This window comes from Mustela erminea, chromosome 5 (assembly GCF_009829155.1).
Source record: "Mustela erminea isolate mMusErm1 chromosome 5, mMusErm1.Pri, whole genome shotgun sequence".
Classification (NCBI taxonomy): Eukaryota; Metazoa; Chordata; class Mammalia; order Carnivora; family Mustelidae; genus Mustela; species Mustela erminea.
Genome location: NC_045618.1, coordinates 122246466 through 122264332, shown reverse-complemented (window position 1 = coordinate 122264332; position 17867 = coordinate 122246466). Strand labels below are relative to the sequence as shown.

Here is a 17867-nt window from a genome sequence, read left to right as displayed (position 1 = left end):
CATACATAAACAAATAAGCAAATCTTCAGTTGATTCTTTTCTAGAGATCATAATATTTTAACTCATAAAATATTCACTCTGTAGGTGCTAGTGGGGAATATTGCTAAGTGGGGAATATTCTCCATTCTAAATTGTATTGAAGTATAAACATTTTTTGGCTGAAATGTTTTTATGTTATTATGTTGCTTCAATTTAGACATTATTTTTTTTAAGATTTAATTAATTTATTTATTTGACAGATCACAAGTAGGTAGAGAGGCAGGCAGAGAGAGAGGAGGAAGCAGACTCCCTGCTGCGCAGAGAGCCCAATGCAGGGCTCCATCCCAGGACCCTGGGATCATGACCTGAGCTGAAGGCAGAGGCTTTAACTCACTGAGCCACCCAGGTGCCCCCAATTTAGACATTATTAATTCAATAATTATTTTTACAAGGAAAACTTGCCAAATTAATTGTTGCCATTTATTCTTGTGAATGTCTTGCCAAATACAGATACTGCAATATCAAAGTCTTTCTCAATTTCAATCTAAAGACAAGCGAAAGAGCTTTTGGCTTTGGGCTGAGGAGGAGGCCAAGGTGCAACTCACTTTGGTGCTACTGAATCCAGGTTTATCTGACAGCACACCACCTAAGTTCGACCCCAACAAGATCAGAGTACTCCTGAGGTTAGTGGTGGGAAAGTCAGTGCCACCTCTGCCCTGGCCCCAAGATGGACCGTCTGGGTCTATCTCCAAAAAAGCCTGGGGTGATGACACCATTAAGACAACCAGTGATTGGAGGGTATGAGGATTCCAGTGAAACTGACTGTTCAGAATAGATAGGCCCAGATTTAAGTGGTACCTTCTGCCTCTCCCATGATTTTTAAAGCCCTCAAGGAACTTCAAAGAGATAGACACAGAAAAACATTAAGGACAGTGTAGCTATCATTTTTGACGAGATTGTAAACATTGCCCAACAAATGCAACACCAACCTTTCACCAGAGTTTCTCTGGAACCATTAAAGAGATGCTAGGGATTGTCCAACCTGTGAGCTGTAGTTTTGATGGCCACCACCTGCATGACATCATTGATGACATAAGTAGTGGTACAATAGAGGGGTGCCTGGGTGGCTCAGTCATTAAGCATTTGCCTTCAGCTCAGGTCATGATTCCAGAGTCCTGGATTCAAGCCCTACATCAGGCTCCCTGTTCCTTGGGAAGCCTGCTTCTCCCTCTCTCATTCCCTCTGCTTGCATTGCCTCTCTTGCTGACTCTCTCTCTGTCGAATAAATAAATAAAATCCTTTTTTTTAAATAAAAATCTTTAAAAAAAAATAGTGCGCAATAGAAAACCCAACTAGTTGAGCACTCCAAAGGAAAATATTTCAATGAAGGGTTGTTTGACAACCAATAAATAAATTAATTAATTAATTCAAATTTAAAAATTGGGGAAAGGATGAGAAAATAATAATGTATTTTTGAAATACGTTTTGGTATTCAATGTCAGCTTCGTCACCAAGATTTTCTGGTTTAGTTATCTTAAGCTTATACATATGAAATAATTGTAAATATAGGCAAATATAAGTTAGTTATTAGAGCATCCCAGATTCTCTAGACACAGTTATAAGTTATGTCTACACACAAAAAATCCATTCTTAAGTACATTTCTGCTCCAAAATTTCTTAAGTTTCATATACTCCATCATTATCAGACTAATTTTCTGACATTTTTTACTTTAAATTAAATTTAAAATGCATATTTCACCTTAAAGCCAAAGAATTCTACCATGTATTGAAATTTTTAACTGACTTACATTCATGATAATGTTTTGTCATCAGCAAACTGCTTTTCAAAAAAATCTAATTCTTCCATTAATAGAATTTAAAAATATGACTATTACAAATTAATTAATTTTCTACTCAAATCATCTCATAGAGTGGCATAAAACTGGTACATCTATTTGTAAAGTTCTTCTGTTAATGATCTAACACATTAACAAATACATGTATGTGTGTATATATATATATATATATTTTAACTTTCTTGTACATTCACAGGAAAACTTGAAGTGGAAAATAAGAGAAATTAATTTAGAACAGTTGCTTGATCTAAATGAAATGTCAAGCTTCACCGGATGGTATGTAAATGCACTTTCCACAGCTAAACATGTTCAATAACTGTGCTTGTCATAGTCTCTTTTAAACATAGTTTCTTTTAGTTATCTATTGCTGCATAACACATTTTCTCAAAATTTAAGTTCAAACAACTCAGTTTTTGAAAGCTGAAAATCTAGAAACAGATCAACTGGATGGTTCAGGCTCTGATCTCTCATAAGGTTGCAATCAAGCTGTTGGCAGAGACTGTAGTTCCTTCAAGACTCACCTAGGGCTGGAGAATTTGCTACCAACCTCACTTGCATGGTAGCTGGCATGCCACAGTTCCTGTCTGGCTCTTGGCCAGAGGCTTAGTCTCTCCCATGTGGGCCTCTTCATGGCAGCTGTTTTCCCCAGAGCAGAGAGAGAGAGAGAGAGAGAGAGAGAAGGTGCTCAAGATGAAAATCAGTCTTTTCTAAGCTCACGTTGACTGCAATATGCCCTTACTTTTGCTATTTACCATACTGTCCAACCTTTGTGTGGAGAAGACTATATACATGATAGAAATAGCAGGAGGCAGAGATCACTGGGAGCCTTCCTGGAGGCGTGACTATTCTGCATTTCAAGTACTAGATAACCCCACAACCTCATGGAGTATGGGAAAGGTTAACTGACATTTGCACAGAAACCCACTCACCATCAACTTTACAGAGAAGTTGAAATTTGGCGCCTAATTTTTCCTCAAATATTTTTGCTTTCTTGAATTTGTTGTGATCAAAAGAGTTCTTGTAAAAAATAAAATGTGTTAGTGCACAATGAAATAAATAGCTTTGGAATGATGTCATGTAAAAAGTGCCAAAATAAGCACCACAGCAACTGTATTCAGACAGCTCTCTCCGGTTGACAGCAGAACAGCTAAGACTGTAATTCCACACATATCTTGGAGAAAACAAGTCTGTAATTATCCATATTTACCACCATCCCATCGAACAGTGACCAAGCAAACTTGTGTACACAGCAGCCTTCGACACAGACAGTGATGTAAGTAGCCAGTGAAGTGGCCTTCGACATGGACAGTGATGTAAGTAGCCAGTAAAGTGGCCAGTCAGGGTGAAGAAAGGATTTCAACCCTGCCTCTCCTAAGAAAACACAAGAGTTAACTCTCCCTCACCGCTGCTCTCTGAGCACACTAATTCTTTTATTCAAGTGTTATGCATCCTGTCCTTAAAAAGGAAATTAGTATTTTGGAGAAAGGGTGGAGAGAAAATAGGTGGATATAGCTAATCATCCTTTCGATATAAAAGCCCGTTAAAGTGAGAAATGCACTTAATGCATGCGAGTCTCCCAAATTATTAATGGAGACCATGTGAGACACTGGGAGTATTACCAAGCCCATCTTAATTCATTACGGTGTAATAATAACCAAAATACAATAATGCAATAATAATGCCTTATTTAAAAATAAAAATTCAGAACAGATGCTAAACTGAATGGTATCCCAGGCCAATAGAAACAAACACAGCCTGTCCTGGCAAAGTGAGTACACCGTCACTGATCACCTTAATAACTTTATATGTAGGCTAAGGAGTGTGGGTGGAATGTAGGTTACCATACATATGATGAAAATAGCATTTCCAAGCATTTCATGGTGGTAAAAATCTGTCATCAGTACTGTTCCTGGGAAATACGTTGTCACAAACTGGAAGTTATGGGAAAAGTGGCAAAGATTTGGGGCTGGTGGTGTCCTAATTGTCTTATCACATTCTTGTGAAAATACAAAAGAATCAGTCCTATTATACTATTGTTTGTCTCAGAAATAGAGATATTTTCATACTGTGAGAGAATGCTGTTAATAAGGGTGTAAATATTAGGTTAGTGGAAAGATGGTAAACAATTTGAACAAACATCAAGTAATAAAGGGCCGTTTGGGCAAATGTTAATTACATACCTATTTCTAATAATTTAAAAAGTGTTTAATAAGCCTGGAGTCATTTTGAGTCATTTCCATAAGCATCTTTGTATGTCCCCAAAGAGAAATTAAGATCAGGGAAAAGGATTCCTACTGCATACTCTTTCAAGTCAGGAGACTTGAGATGAGCACCCCCCTACCATTTTACACCTTATTCAGTCAAGGAATTAGTGCCTTTCCTCAATGTAATGGCTCATGAGTTTTAAAAGTTGGCTGTTTAAAAAGTATCATTATGAGGGGCGCCTGGGTGGCTCAGTGGGTTAAAGCCTCTGCCTTCAGCTCAGGTCATGATCCCGGGGTCCTGGGATAAAGCCCCGCTTCGGGCTCTCTGCTCAGCAGGGAGCCTGCTTCCACCTCTCTCTCTGTCTGCCTGCCTCTCTGCCTACTTGTGATCTCTGCCTGTTAAATAAATAAATAAAATCTTTAAAAAGAATAAAAAATAAAAAGTATCATTATGAGAAATTCCAGGCACTGAGAAAACCTATGTACCTACCATTTAAATTTAACAAATGCAGAAATTTTGTCATGGGAATTGGCATGTTGTTAGCCTTTTCGTATTACTGGCTATTAAAAATTGGACTCTAGTTTATATTGAAGCAATATAGTCTTACTTGGTCTTTCTAGAACTTGACTTTCTATTAGTTTATTTAGTATAATGTATTAATTTTAATTTACCTAATATTAGAAAAATGGATCACATACTAATACAGTTAAGGAACTATAGCATTTTCATTTTGTTTTAACTGATCATATCCTTTTAATGATTTTATTGACCTATTTATCTATTTCTTTATGTGTAGATTCCTTATATGTGTTGTATAGTAATTATTTTTCTCAGAAACTTTTCAAATATCCTTTCCAAGTCTGTGACTTCTTTTCTAACATTGGCTGTACTACTATCTTTTGTCATCAAGAACTCCGCCATTTTAATGTGGTCCAATATGGCACTTTTGTTTTCTTATATGATTTGTGCTTTACGTGTTTTCCTTTTGAAATTCTTCCCTCTACTCTGAGGTCATAAAAATTAACTTTTATGTTATATTATGCAAATTTATCTTTTTTCTTTTCACATATATATCTTTATTTAATTTGACATTTATCATGAATAAAAACTGACATTTTATCCAATAGAGAAACAATTTCCCATACATCACATTTTGTTTTCCCAGCTTTCTTGAGAAAATATTGACATTTAGCATTATGTAATTTTAAGGTATACACCATGCTGCTTTGGTGTATGTAGATATTGTGAAATGATTACCACCATAAAATTAGTTAACAGATTCATTAGTTCACATATTTGCCTTTTGTATTTGTGTGGCGAGAACATCTAAGTTCTACTTTCTTCGCAACTTTTAAGTATACAATGTAACCACTAACTATAGTCACCACTCTGTTCACTGGATCCTCCATACCTCTGGAATCAATTATGCTAGGTTGAAGCCAGTTTGCAAGGCTGTTACTGGATCTACAGTGGAGTACGCAGTTGGCAATCTTGTTACCAGGGGCTTAGGCATGTGTGGGTCCTGTCTGGTCTCTGTAGGGGATGCAACTGCTCCAGGACTTTGGTCAGTAGGATAGCATTGGGACAAGTGTCCATTTCAAGGTCCAAAAGGAGGTACTCAGACAGTGAACCTATTACTGGATGCATGGATGGGTGTGGCTCCCAGCAGGTCCTTGGGAGGAGCCCTGCCATGTCACTGGGTGGGTTCCAAGGTGGGAGGAACTTTCCAGGTGGTGGCTGAGGGGGCTGGGACTGAGTCCAAGCACTGCTTCAAGGTCCACAACCAAGACGGAGGTCTGCATACCTGGCTCTGGAGGCATAAACAAGAATGTTTCCCACCAAGTTCCTGAAGCAAAAGGAGGGGCCCATTACCCATGGTTGGGAGGGGGTAGAGCCAAGTACAGTGCCCTTTCAGAATCTCTGGGGATTCAGATAGGACCCTGTGCTGACAGAACTGCAAGTGGACGGTGGTTGGGAGGGGCTACAGCCTAGTTATAGGGCCATATCAGAATCTACAATTGGACCGAGATCAGTAGGCTTACCTTCAAGGGTTCCTGGACTGTGGCAAAGAGGGACTGGAGTTGAGTAACAGGTCACTTCAGTGTCCATGGCCAGGAACAGGTTCTACATGCCTATTAACTGAGCCATGTTTGGATGTGACTCTCCTCAGGTCCCCTTGCATATCTGAGGTATGCTGGTGACAGGATCAAAGCCAAATGGGGATGTAACCAAGTCCTACCTGAACTACAAATCTCCCACCTGGATCCCACAAAGGCACTTTTGACCATGGGTGGCTGCCAAATTATTGCTGCTGAAGAGAATCTCTTAGTGTGCCATTTGGCTGACACTGTTCCACACATCACATACTGATTCATCTATTTTTTTGTTAGCTGTTTGTGTAGATATAGATATTTAGTGTATCAGCACCTGTTCTTATACCTACTTACATAATATCTGTTATATGCTTGGTTCTGTGTTTGGAGTCTTTATTCTGCTTCACTGTCTATTCTGAACAGTGCTATGCTATATCAAGTGTCATATATCATAGAGACCTTGAGTTCTGGTAGGTTAAATGCCATACCCTTATTTTTTTCTAAATGGTTTTTAGCGTTCCTAGCCCTTTATTTTGCTCAATTGCTTTAACAAACCCCAGTTGGAATATTGATTGGAATCACATTAAATTTATATGTTGGTTTGGAGAAAACTGTTATCTTTGCAAAGTTAATTATTTTCATCCATAAACACAATGATTTTCATTGATTACCTTATATAACACTATCTTTTTTTTTTTTTGAGAGAAGACCTGTAATTCTTCAGTTATTTGTTACTAACTAATGTATAGATGTTTCCTCATTATAAAAGAGACTATTTTATCCATCTATCATTTATCTATCTATCTATCTATCTATCTATCGATCATCTATCTATCTGTCTATTGAGAAAGATAGTGTGTATGCATGAGAGGAGAGGTTGGGAGGGGGCAAAGGCAGAGAGAGAGAGAACCCTAAGCAGGTTCCATGCCCAATGTACTTGACACGGGGTGATTTCACAACCCTGAGATCATGACCTGGGCCCAAATCAAGAGTCAGACACTAATGAAACTGACCCGCCACACACCCTGAATAAGAGCCTACTTTAAATCACCTTTTTCTAATTTGTTTTAATTCAGTTTGTTTTTATATATTGATCTTGGAACCAACAACCTTGCCCAACTATATTATTAGTCATATTTTGTCTGTAAGTACTCATGGATGTTCAATGTCATTAATCTTGTCTTCTATAAGTACTAGCAAGGCTGTTTTTTCCTGTTCCATTCTAATACTCCTTACTTGTTTTGTTTTGTTTTTCTCTTTTTTTCTTTTCCTTTCTTACCTCACTGGCTAGAATTTCAAATATAATGTTCATTATAGTAGAAAATTGGCTTTTTTCCTGACTTTTATGGAAATATTTCTAATATTTTACTAATAATATAATACTTGTCATGTTGTTTTGGTTATCTTTATCATGTTAAAATATTTCCTTATATTACAACTTACAAAATTATAAATTGATATTAAATTTTATTGAGTGCTTTTCTGCATTGGAAGCAATGTTTTGTTGTTGTTGTTGTTTTAATCTTTAAGAGTTTTATTACCATTACTAGCCTTTGTTTACTATCACTTAGCATTTTAGGATTTTATATTATGCTTTTGAAATACTAATTTCAATATAATGCTAAACTCACACAAATTTGAAGAGACTTCCCTCTCTAGTTTTCTGGAGGAATTTGTGTATGTTAGGGCTTAAATGGTCCTTTAAAAAGTCCCTATAAATCTTAGTTGGTTTATTAGATCTCTGATGCACTCATCTAAATATTTCCTATATACATGTTCAAATTTATTACAGACAGTCTCATTTGACTTTATGGTGTTGTGAAAGTGATACGCATTCAGAATAAAACTTACTTAAATTTTTAATCTTTCCTTGGGATGGTGAGCTATATGCAGTATTATCCTCTTTCGTGATGCTGGGCAGTGGCAGTGGGCCTCATGTCCCACTCAGCCACACAGCCACAAAATTAAGCAACCAGTATACTGACAACCGTTCTGTACCCATATGACCATTCTGTTTTTCTGTACAGTATTTCAGTACTGTATTTAATAAGTTACATGAGATATCCAACACTTTACCATAAAATATGCTTTGTTCTAGATGATTTTCCCAACTGTAGACTAACGTAAGGGCTCTTAGCTTGCTTGAGTTTGGCTAGACTAAGCGGTGATGTTCAGTAGGTTGGATGTATTAAAGGCATTTTCCACTTTATGATGTTTTCAATTTACAGTGCTTTTATTGGGACGGAGCTCCAAGGTACGTCAAGAAAGATCTATAGTTACATCAACAGTAATGTTTTTCTGAATTGTCTAACGTACTGTTACCTAGAAATGGTACTCTCACTCCTGTTACTTACATCCAGCTCTTTTTCTTTGTTGAATTTCCATAGCATTCTGTGAACTTTTTTCAACAAAATTTTATGAGCCATTTTATGTTTGTTTTTTTTAGATATGTATGTTCATTGTGTTAATTTAACTTCCATTCTAGAATGATATTCTAGCTGGGATACTACATTCTAGACTTATATGACTGTATTTTATTATTAAATCTCTTATTGTAGATGTAAAATCAACCATTGCTTTTATAAATATTTTTTCCATCTCTTCTTTATTTGCTTTATCAAATATCTTGTCCGTACTTTAAATATCTCTTTTTATTATCTTCTGGACTCCATTATTGGTAAGAAGTCAGTGATGTTTGGAATGTTTCTAATGTTTCAATTTACACTTCTAATTTCAATATAAAAATATTATTAAAGAAAAGTTTCATAAGAAGGTGAAATTTTGGTATTTTTGGCTATAGTTATGATCTCTATTTTCAAAAGTTCAACTGTTCAGTCTTTTTTTAACCACTTTTAACTCCTCTTGGACAAAGTGGTTTTTCTCTTTGTTCAAATTTTCAACACTTATCTGATGCAAATTTTCATCACACCTCAATTTAGTGTGTTTTTCTTTCATTCCTTCTTTCTTTTCTTCCATCCTTCCTTCCTTCCTTCCTTCCTTCCTTCTCTCATTCCTTTACATTATACATGTATCTTCTTATTTTTCTTTTAGATCATAATTTATACCAGAGTGGGGTCCTTTCATATGTAGACTATTAAAATACAAAAACAATGTAACACTTTATTTATTGGGAAATGTACTTTTTGTCATTAAAACATTTTGGCAAGTTAAAGCGACTTTAAGACTTGTTAAAATTAGATCAGTGATCCTATTAATGACCTCAGTACCTTTACCTTAACACTGATGGTTTGGAAGCTGTGGATTTACAGTTGTACATGCAGTAGATATTGAAAAAAAGAAAATGCATCTCAATGAAACATTTTTCTTTTTAACAGAATATTTTATTTTACTCTTTTAAATAGCTTTATTGGGATATAATTGATATACAAATTGATATAATTAGTATATAATTGAGTATAACTACACATATTTAGTGTGTACAATTTCATGAGTTTGGACATATGCAAACATCTATGAAACCATCACAACAATTAAGGTAATAGAGGCATCCAACATCTCCCATAGTTTCCTTGTTTCCCTTTATTTTTGTTTCTTGTTTTTTTGTGTGTGGTAAGAACACATAACATGAGATTTTCTCTCTTAATAAATTTTGGAGTGCAAGATACCATGTTGTCAACTATAGGCACTTTGATGTACAGCATATATCTCGAAGTTCTTCATCTAGCATAACTAAAACTTTAAACCCAATGAAGAACAATTTTTCTTTACTTTCCTCAGTCCCTGCCAATAGCTTATATTCTCCACTTTATGAGATTTTAGAGATTTAATGTAGGTGGAATTTTGCAGTATTTGTCCTTTGTGACTGGCTTATTTTACTTAACAAATGTCCTCCATGTTCATGCATATGTTCACAAATGAAGGGATTTTCCCTTTTTTTTTTTTTTTACAAGACAGAAGGATATTCTTTTGTATTATATACCACATTTTCTTTATCCATTCACCCATCAGTGGACTTTTGTTTGCTCCCATAACTAGGCTATAAGTAATGCTGCAGGGAATATAAGAATGCTTATATTTCGTCCATATCCTGATTTCAGTTCTTTTAGATTGTACCGAGAAATGGGATCACCAGATCATAATATTTCTATTTCTAATTTTTTGAGAACCCTCTGTATTTCTTTCCACTAGAGCTATACCATTTTATGTTCTCACCAACAGTGAGTATAGTGAGTACAGTTGTTCCAGTTTTTCCATAACCTGATCAACATTTGTTATTATTATTATTTCTTAAATAATATCCATCATTTTTTAATAATATCTATACTTTTTAATAATATCCATTCTAAGTTGTGTGATATGAGGTGATATCTCATTGTATATTTGGTTTGCATTTCTCTAATAATAAATGAACATCATTTCTTATACCTGTGGTCCATTTGTATGTTTTTTTCTGGAGAAATGTTTATGGTACCTTTGCCCATTTTTAAATTGTAGTATTATTATTATTTATATTATCTTGCTATTGAATTATGGGAGATTTTTATAGATTTTGCAAATAAACTTATCAGGTATATGGTTTAGAAATATTTTCTCCTATTTTGTAGGTTTCCTTTTCATTTTGTCGATTGTTTCCTTTGCTGTGAAAAGATTTTTCAGTTTGATGTAGTCCCACTTGTCAATGTTGCTTTCGTTGCCTGTGCCTCTGATATTATATTTAAGAAATCATTGCCAACACTAATGTCAAGAAAAATGTTTACTGTTTTCTTATCGGAGTTTTACCATTGCAGATCTTACATTTCAGTCTTTAAACTATTTAGAGTTGAGTTTTTTATAGGAGAGAGGCCCAATTGTTTTTTTGTTTGTTTGTTTTTTGGGCCTTTTTTTTTTTTTTTAATCTATCCAATAGTTTACCGATACTGTTTGTCAATGAGAATATCCTATCCATTCCTTAATGTGCGTTCTTACTACCCTTGTCAAAGATCAGTTGAGCATATGTGCATAGTTCATTTTTGGCTCTGTATGTGGTTTCATTATGATTGCCAGCATTACCAACTACATTTGTTGGCAGACAGATAATGTATATTTATTTGCAATATGTTTTATGCATGATCATAGTAAGTTTATTACTCCTATCAATATGAAATATAATTTTCTGTGACTCTTGCCTTTTCTCATTATTTGGATACAGATGTATAGAAATGAATATTTATATCTATTCTCCACCCACATCCTTCTCAATATCTTTGACATCACTACTTGGAAGATGATAACCAAAGAGATACCCATAATGGTAAAAATATTGGTGCCCAAAGCCTCACCAGCCTCCCATTATTCTGCTTGATCTCTCTCAAAACCTGTCTTATTTTGGGTTGGTCTTAAATCCTCTAATTTGTTCTCTCTGCTCAATGATTCTGCTCTCTCTGGAGGCGTTCCCTCTCGCTGTCCTCTTCTCAACCTTGATGCTGTGAGGTGGCCTTAGGGTCACCTTGTTTGTCTCTCCTTCACCATTATTAGCTTGTCAATACTTTATTGTTTCTTCAGTACACATCACTTCTTTTACTCTCTCATGATCTTATTGTTTTCTACTCCTATTGTGACTGTTTTGAGGTGACAAAAATTTTTTTACAATGACTCTGGTATGATAAGACTTCACCTGGATGTGTGTTTTCACATTTTCACAGATAACCTTCCATTCCACTTTCTCATTTTTTGAACTTGTCTCCAGACCAGCTACTGAAAATAAAATTGAATTAAAGAAAGTAATGAAACAAATTTGCTTAGTTCTGTGACAACAGGGTACTGTCCCAACTTTTAGCCAGAACCTGTCATAAAACCTACTTTCACAAAATATCTTTAGTGACAGCAGAGTGAAAAGATTGTAAGTTAGAGAAACGCAGGCATCAGATCTCAGGTGGTTATTGTAGGACACTAGAAGTCACACAATAATGATCACTTAGATCAGGGTTTGGAAATGAAAGAATCTATCTGGAAAAAAATATGTAGCAGTTAATATCATAGTTTAGTGAATGGTTTCATGGAGAGTGGTAGAGAGAACAGATACCAAATTGTCTGTAATTCAAGTTTCTAGTGTGAGTAACACAGGAAGTGAAATCAAAAAGAGAAACAGTTTTAGATTGAAGATTTGTAGAAATAAGTAGCAAACACCACTCTGCATTTTTGCATTCTAATTTGTAACTTGTAAATTTTATAGCTAAGTTCCTTGACAGAGCAGGCTTTGACCTAGCTGTAGAAAGAACCTACTTAAGAACCAAGTGTTCTATCTTCATATACTCCAAAGGATCTTTTGCTGGAGAACATGAATGAGGAGGCTACGAAGAGTTTGGATTGCTGGTTCTAAGCCTCAGACCTCACAAAGACTCATGGGCCACCTACTTTAGACTATCCATTTTTGTATTTTAGGTGCTATCTGACGTTCTCTCTAGTCAAAATGTTCAAAATGTTTTCTGAGTAAAGGAATAAAAAAATGTTACTTTACCAGCAGTGATCTCTTTGACAAAATGGAAAGAACTCAATCATTTCCAAAGTCCAGAATGTCACTTTTCTCTAAAGCTACATCTTCATCTCTGTTTTTCTTATTTTCTCCGACTTTCATATATAGTTTGATTCTTTTAGAGGCCTCTGTAAGGGGTTCCAGAATAGTGACTGGCACTTTGTAAACTTTAAATAACATTTGGTTAATGAATAAGTAAATTAATAAAAAAAAAAGAATGGATGTGTATTCTACCATTTTGAATGGACCCTTAAACAGCTACTCTCTAATTGCAGAAGTTATTTTTGTGTTTATTATTTTGATACTATTTATACTGGTATCATCAGCAACTTCCAAGGGCATATCTTCTTTTCAGGTTTTAACATTTTTTTATTTGCATATTTCAACAATTGTGCAGCCCAGTAATTAAAAGCATTTAAACAAAAAAGAGCATTCTGGTGAAATTGCATGTTACAGCCTGCAAGATACCTTGGACTGCCTTGCTTTTTACTCTAGATTTCACTCTCATCCCACCCAGCTTCTTTGTTCACCAACATGCAAGTTCTTTTCTTTCCCTGCCAGCCAGACAGGCAGATGGGAGAGGCAGGAGTGGCCTTCCTTGTCAGTAGTCCTCGGTTCTTTGATGTGAAAAGGGGCAGCAGAGTCATTTAAACTCAATCCAATCTCTCTGCATCCTACAAAGTTAAACAAGTAAAAGAAGTAAAATAAGAAGGCAGTGCTTGTGAAATGTACAGTGACTACTGGCGGCACACACCTCATTACAAATTTCCCTGCTTGCTTCACCTGTTCTATTGCTTCTTCTGAAGGCACTGGATTTTTCTCTTGTGTTTCTGTCTTCAATTTTGACTTAGCACATTTCTCAATCTCAGCCATATTGGGTTTGTCCAACACGGACGCAGAGCAGACCGGAGCAAGGCAGGTGAGCCAAGCAGTCTGATTTGTGGTCTGTGCAGTAGCCATTGTCATGTCCAAAGGCAAATTTTAATGGATTTTCCCATATCCATGATACATATAGTTATCTGACTCTGTATTCCCTAAGCCATCATTTTAAATGTTGAATGATAAGCAAAGTGTAAAACCATGACAGTCTATGTTTTGGAATGATTTTGTTAATTCTTACAGAATTTTATGAAGTGGGTATTCTATTTATTATCATTTTATGTAGGAGGAAATTAAATATCAGATAAATTAAGTAAGTTAGCCTGTGAAAGAGACAAGATTTAAAGTCAGATCTGAGTACTTAAAGATGGTCTTAACATTGTCATGTTAGATGTCAGAAGCCCATCTTCTCCAGAACTCAAAACTCTAACCTTACAATTCCTTAAATTTCTCCATGCCAGTGTTTCACTCCAGAACTGGGCATGATCTTTAAGAAAAACTTCACATTAGAATCCCAGTACTGCTTCTCTACCATAGTGTTTTATCATTCGGACACTATCACACTCATCTCATCCGCTCCGAGCTTCTGTAGAACTTCTCCATTCCTTGATGCCTTTTTCTTTAATCTGTTATCCATTTCCTGCCCTAATATATTTTCTTACTCAGCCTTGAACAAGTAGTGACAACTTTTAGTTGTAAGAACAGAAGCCAGACTCGAATTATTCAAGCAAAAGTTTATTTGTCACTCTTAGACTACAGAGCACAAAAAATAATTGACTCCAAATGACAGGATTTAGGTGTTCAACTGAGTTGGAATATGGCTCAGTTCAAGTACTAAATTATCTCATCCAAATATTGTGTCTCTCTCTCTCTATTTTACTTCTAAATCTTGATTTTTTCTAGGTGTATGAGCTCCTGGCTAATATATATGCACACATATATAATCATACATATATACACAAATTTTTATTTTTACTTTTAAAAATAAAATTTTTATTCTATCTTCCTTATTCCCAGCAAGTAAATGCAACCAACTTAGATTAATTTAAGGCCTTATTAAGTATAATTTTTTTTTAATTTCTGATCAACCTTAAGATTAAAGTTTTCTGAATGTATTCTCCCCTTCCCCCTTCTTCTAGCATAACAGGCTGAGGTGTCTTCTTTTGTCATTATTCCATTTGTAATTATTGTTACTTTCATTATTCCATTTCCTGTAGTACTTACCCATAATATCATGTGTGCTTGCTAGTGACTTATATCCTTCACCTTAGATGTGTTCTCAGACTTGAAGACCCCTCACCACACATGCATCTCTGTACTACGATACGGCTTCATCACCCTCTTTCCTTGCTCAGATGTGCTTTTAAAAAGTTAAGTCTTCACTAACACTCCCTGATTCTTTGCTTCTTATTTCCTTTTTCAGCTTATTGCATTACAGTTTCTGCCTCTACTCTATTGAAATTGTTTTGGCAGATATTGTCTATAATGTCCTTACTGCCAAATTCAATTGATAAATTTTAGTCCTTATCTTACTGGACATATGGGCTGGTTCTCTAATGCATCTTTTTGATTACTTGGCTATCATTAAAGCTTTCTTACTTTTTTTTTTTTTTTACTTTTCTGACTACTCCTTTCTGGTTTTCTTTATGAAATTCCTAAAGGTAGGTCTTTTCCAGGGTTCTCCCATTGGATCAACTATGTTTTATTCTAAATAACTGGAAGAGTTTACCTGAAGATCGAGCCCTGCTGGTCCCCTTGAATCTGGCTTTTTCATCCAATAACTATTTTTCCTTCTTCCCTTATTTATGTCCCACAAATACTTCAAATTCAACATACTGAAGCTCACAATTTCTCTAACTGGCATCCCTAGTGTTGTTGCTCCCCTTCAGATGAAGTAAAGGTTAACGATCATTGTAGTTACTATTATCATCATCATCACTTGATATTATTATATTTATATTTCTAGAATCCCTTTTAATACTGGGCACATAGTACCTTTTAAAACAATAAACTGTATTAGTAAATAATGCATTCCCATCATTTAAACAAACTTCCATACAACTTTCTGAGAACATATCATCATTATTATTAGTTTAGTCTTCTTCCTAAACTAGACTAGCTTGAGAGATGAACCATAACTTACTATTAAATCTCTTGTTTCTTCACAGTACTTGCCCCTTTGTTGAGTTTAGTAAATGTTACTAAATAAAGCAAATGAAGATTTTCTGCTAATAAGCCTTAGATTTTGGTCTAATTGAAATAGAACCTTCTTTAATTTTCTTCTTCTTCTTCTTCTGCCTCTCCTCTCTTTCTTTTTCTCCTTCCTCTTTCTCCTCCATTTTTTTGTTTTGTTTTGTTTTGTTTTTTTAAATTTTTTATTTTTTATAAACATATGTATTTATCCCCAGGGGTACAGGTCTGTGAATCACCAGGTTTACACACTTCACAGCACTCACCAAAGCACATACCCTCCCCAGTGTCCATAATCGCACCCCCTTCTCCCAAACCCCCTCCCCCCAGCAACCCTCAGTTTGTTTTGTGATATTAAGAGTCACTTATGGTTTGTCTCCTGCAAAGAAGACATCCAGATGGCCAACAGACACATGAAAAAGTGCTCCATATCACTCGGCATATCAGGGAAATACAAATCAAAACCACAATGAGATATCACCTCACACCAGTCAGAATGGCTAAAATCAACAAGTCAGGAAATGACAGATGCTGGCGAGGATGCGGAGAAAGGGGAACTCTCCTACACTGTTGGTGGGAATGCAAGCTGGTGCAGCCACTCTGGAAAACAGCATGGAGGTTCCTCAAAATGTTGAAAATAGAACTGCCCTATGACCCAGCAATTGCACTATTGGGTATTTACCCTAAAGATACAAACGTAGTGATCCAAAGGGGCACGTGCACCCGAATGTTTATAGCAGCAATGTCTCCTCCATTTTTCCTTCCCCTCCTCCTTCTCATTCTTCTCATTAACATTACTCACTGTGTTAATTTCTTAGAATTACTATAACAAAATACCATAGGCTTGGCAGTGTAAACAACAAAAATTTATTTTCCTCACAGTTTTAAAGGCCATGAGTTCAAGATTAAGGTACCAGCAGCACTGTTTTCTTTGAGGGCTCTATCCTTGGCTTTCACAGGGCCAACCTCTTGCTGTACCTTCATATAGTTGTTCCTCGGTACATGCGTATCTTTAATATTTCTCTAGATCTTCTAATCTCTTCCTAGAAGGGCATCACTCAAATTGCATTAGGACATACTCTAAAGTCCTCATTTTAAATTAATACCTCTTTAAAGCTCCTATCTCCAGTAAAAGTCACTTTCTGAGGTACTGGAGGTTAGGGCTCCAACAGTTGAATTTTGCAGGAGTACATTTCTGTCCGTAATGCTCCCTCATTTGGTTATTTCATCTTTTCTCACTATGTAAAGTCACGAGATAGTGATCATGTTTTTATTTCTAGCCAGGATCAATCCCCTAAAATGCCATCATGACAACTCCATCCTTTCAGTGTTGCAGGACAAAGGCTTCTCATCTCAACACTTTCTGTTTTATCCTCTGTCTAGTCCATTAACAAACTGTTGACCTTTCCTTCAGAATATATCCAGATCTTGACCAACACTTCTCATTACTTCCTCTACAGTCACTGCACTACAGTCAACCAACTTCCATTTCCAGAAGTGTTGCAAAACCTCCTATCCACCCCTGGCTTGAACCTCCACCTATGTTCTAATTCTACCCATCTATAGCCTTCCACAGTAGAAGAGACAGAGTGACCAACTTTAAAACTAAATCAGATGATGTTTTTCTTGAATTCAAATATTTCTAGTAGCTTTCTATCTCACTCAGGGTAAAAATAGCAATGAAGCAGGTCATGGATCATTAAAAAATGATTGGATCCCCACACCACCACTATCTCTTTGACTCTTTCCTATGTGACTATATCATTCACTCACTCTCCTCAAGCCACACAGGCCTCATGGCTTTTCTTCTACCACATCAGGTATATCTCTATCTCAAGAACATTACACTTGCAGTTCCTTCTGCTGTGGAGTGCCCCTCCCCTAGGCATTCTCACGATATATTCCTTAACCTTCTTCTGACGTTTACTCAAATATCCCCTTTTCAGTGAGGTTATCTATGACCTCCAAACACAAGATAACAGACCTCCCATGGTCTACTTCTTTTCTTGTTTTACTTTTCTTGTTTTACTTTCTTCCTGTGTACTTGGGGGAATCTTTTATATTTTAAAGATTCATTTATTTTATATCTCATTTTCCCCACCCCAACAACATATACACCCACTAGAATCTGAGTTCTATAGGTAAAACAACCTATTTTTTTTTCATAATCTAAAAGAAAAAAAAAATTGCAAT

General features: G+C 35.8%; 1 long non-coding RNA gene across 3 annotated transcripts in view; it reads left to right on the top strand.

Annotated features, from left to right (window-relative positions):
- Positions 1–17867, top strand: part of LOC116591661 — a 137257-nt gene that overhangs the window by 80425 nt on the left and 38965 nt on the right. For 2 of the 3 annotated variants that reach the window (XR_004286094.1, XR_004286096.1), the window contains one exon: positions 2032–2111. The exons of the other annotated variant lie outside the window; for it this stretch is intronic. This is a non-coding gene — a long non-coding RNA (uncharacterized LOC116591661). The remainder of the gene's footprint in view (positions 1–2031; positions 2112–17867) is intronic. 3 annotated transcript variants of the gene reach the window in all.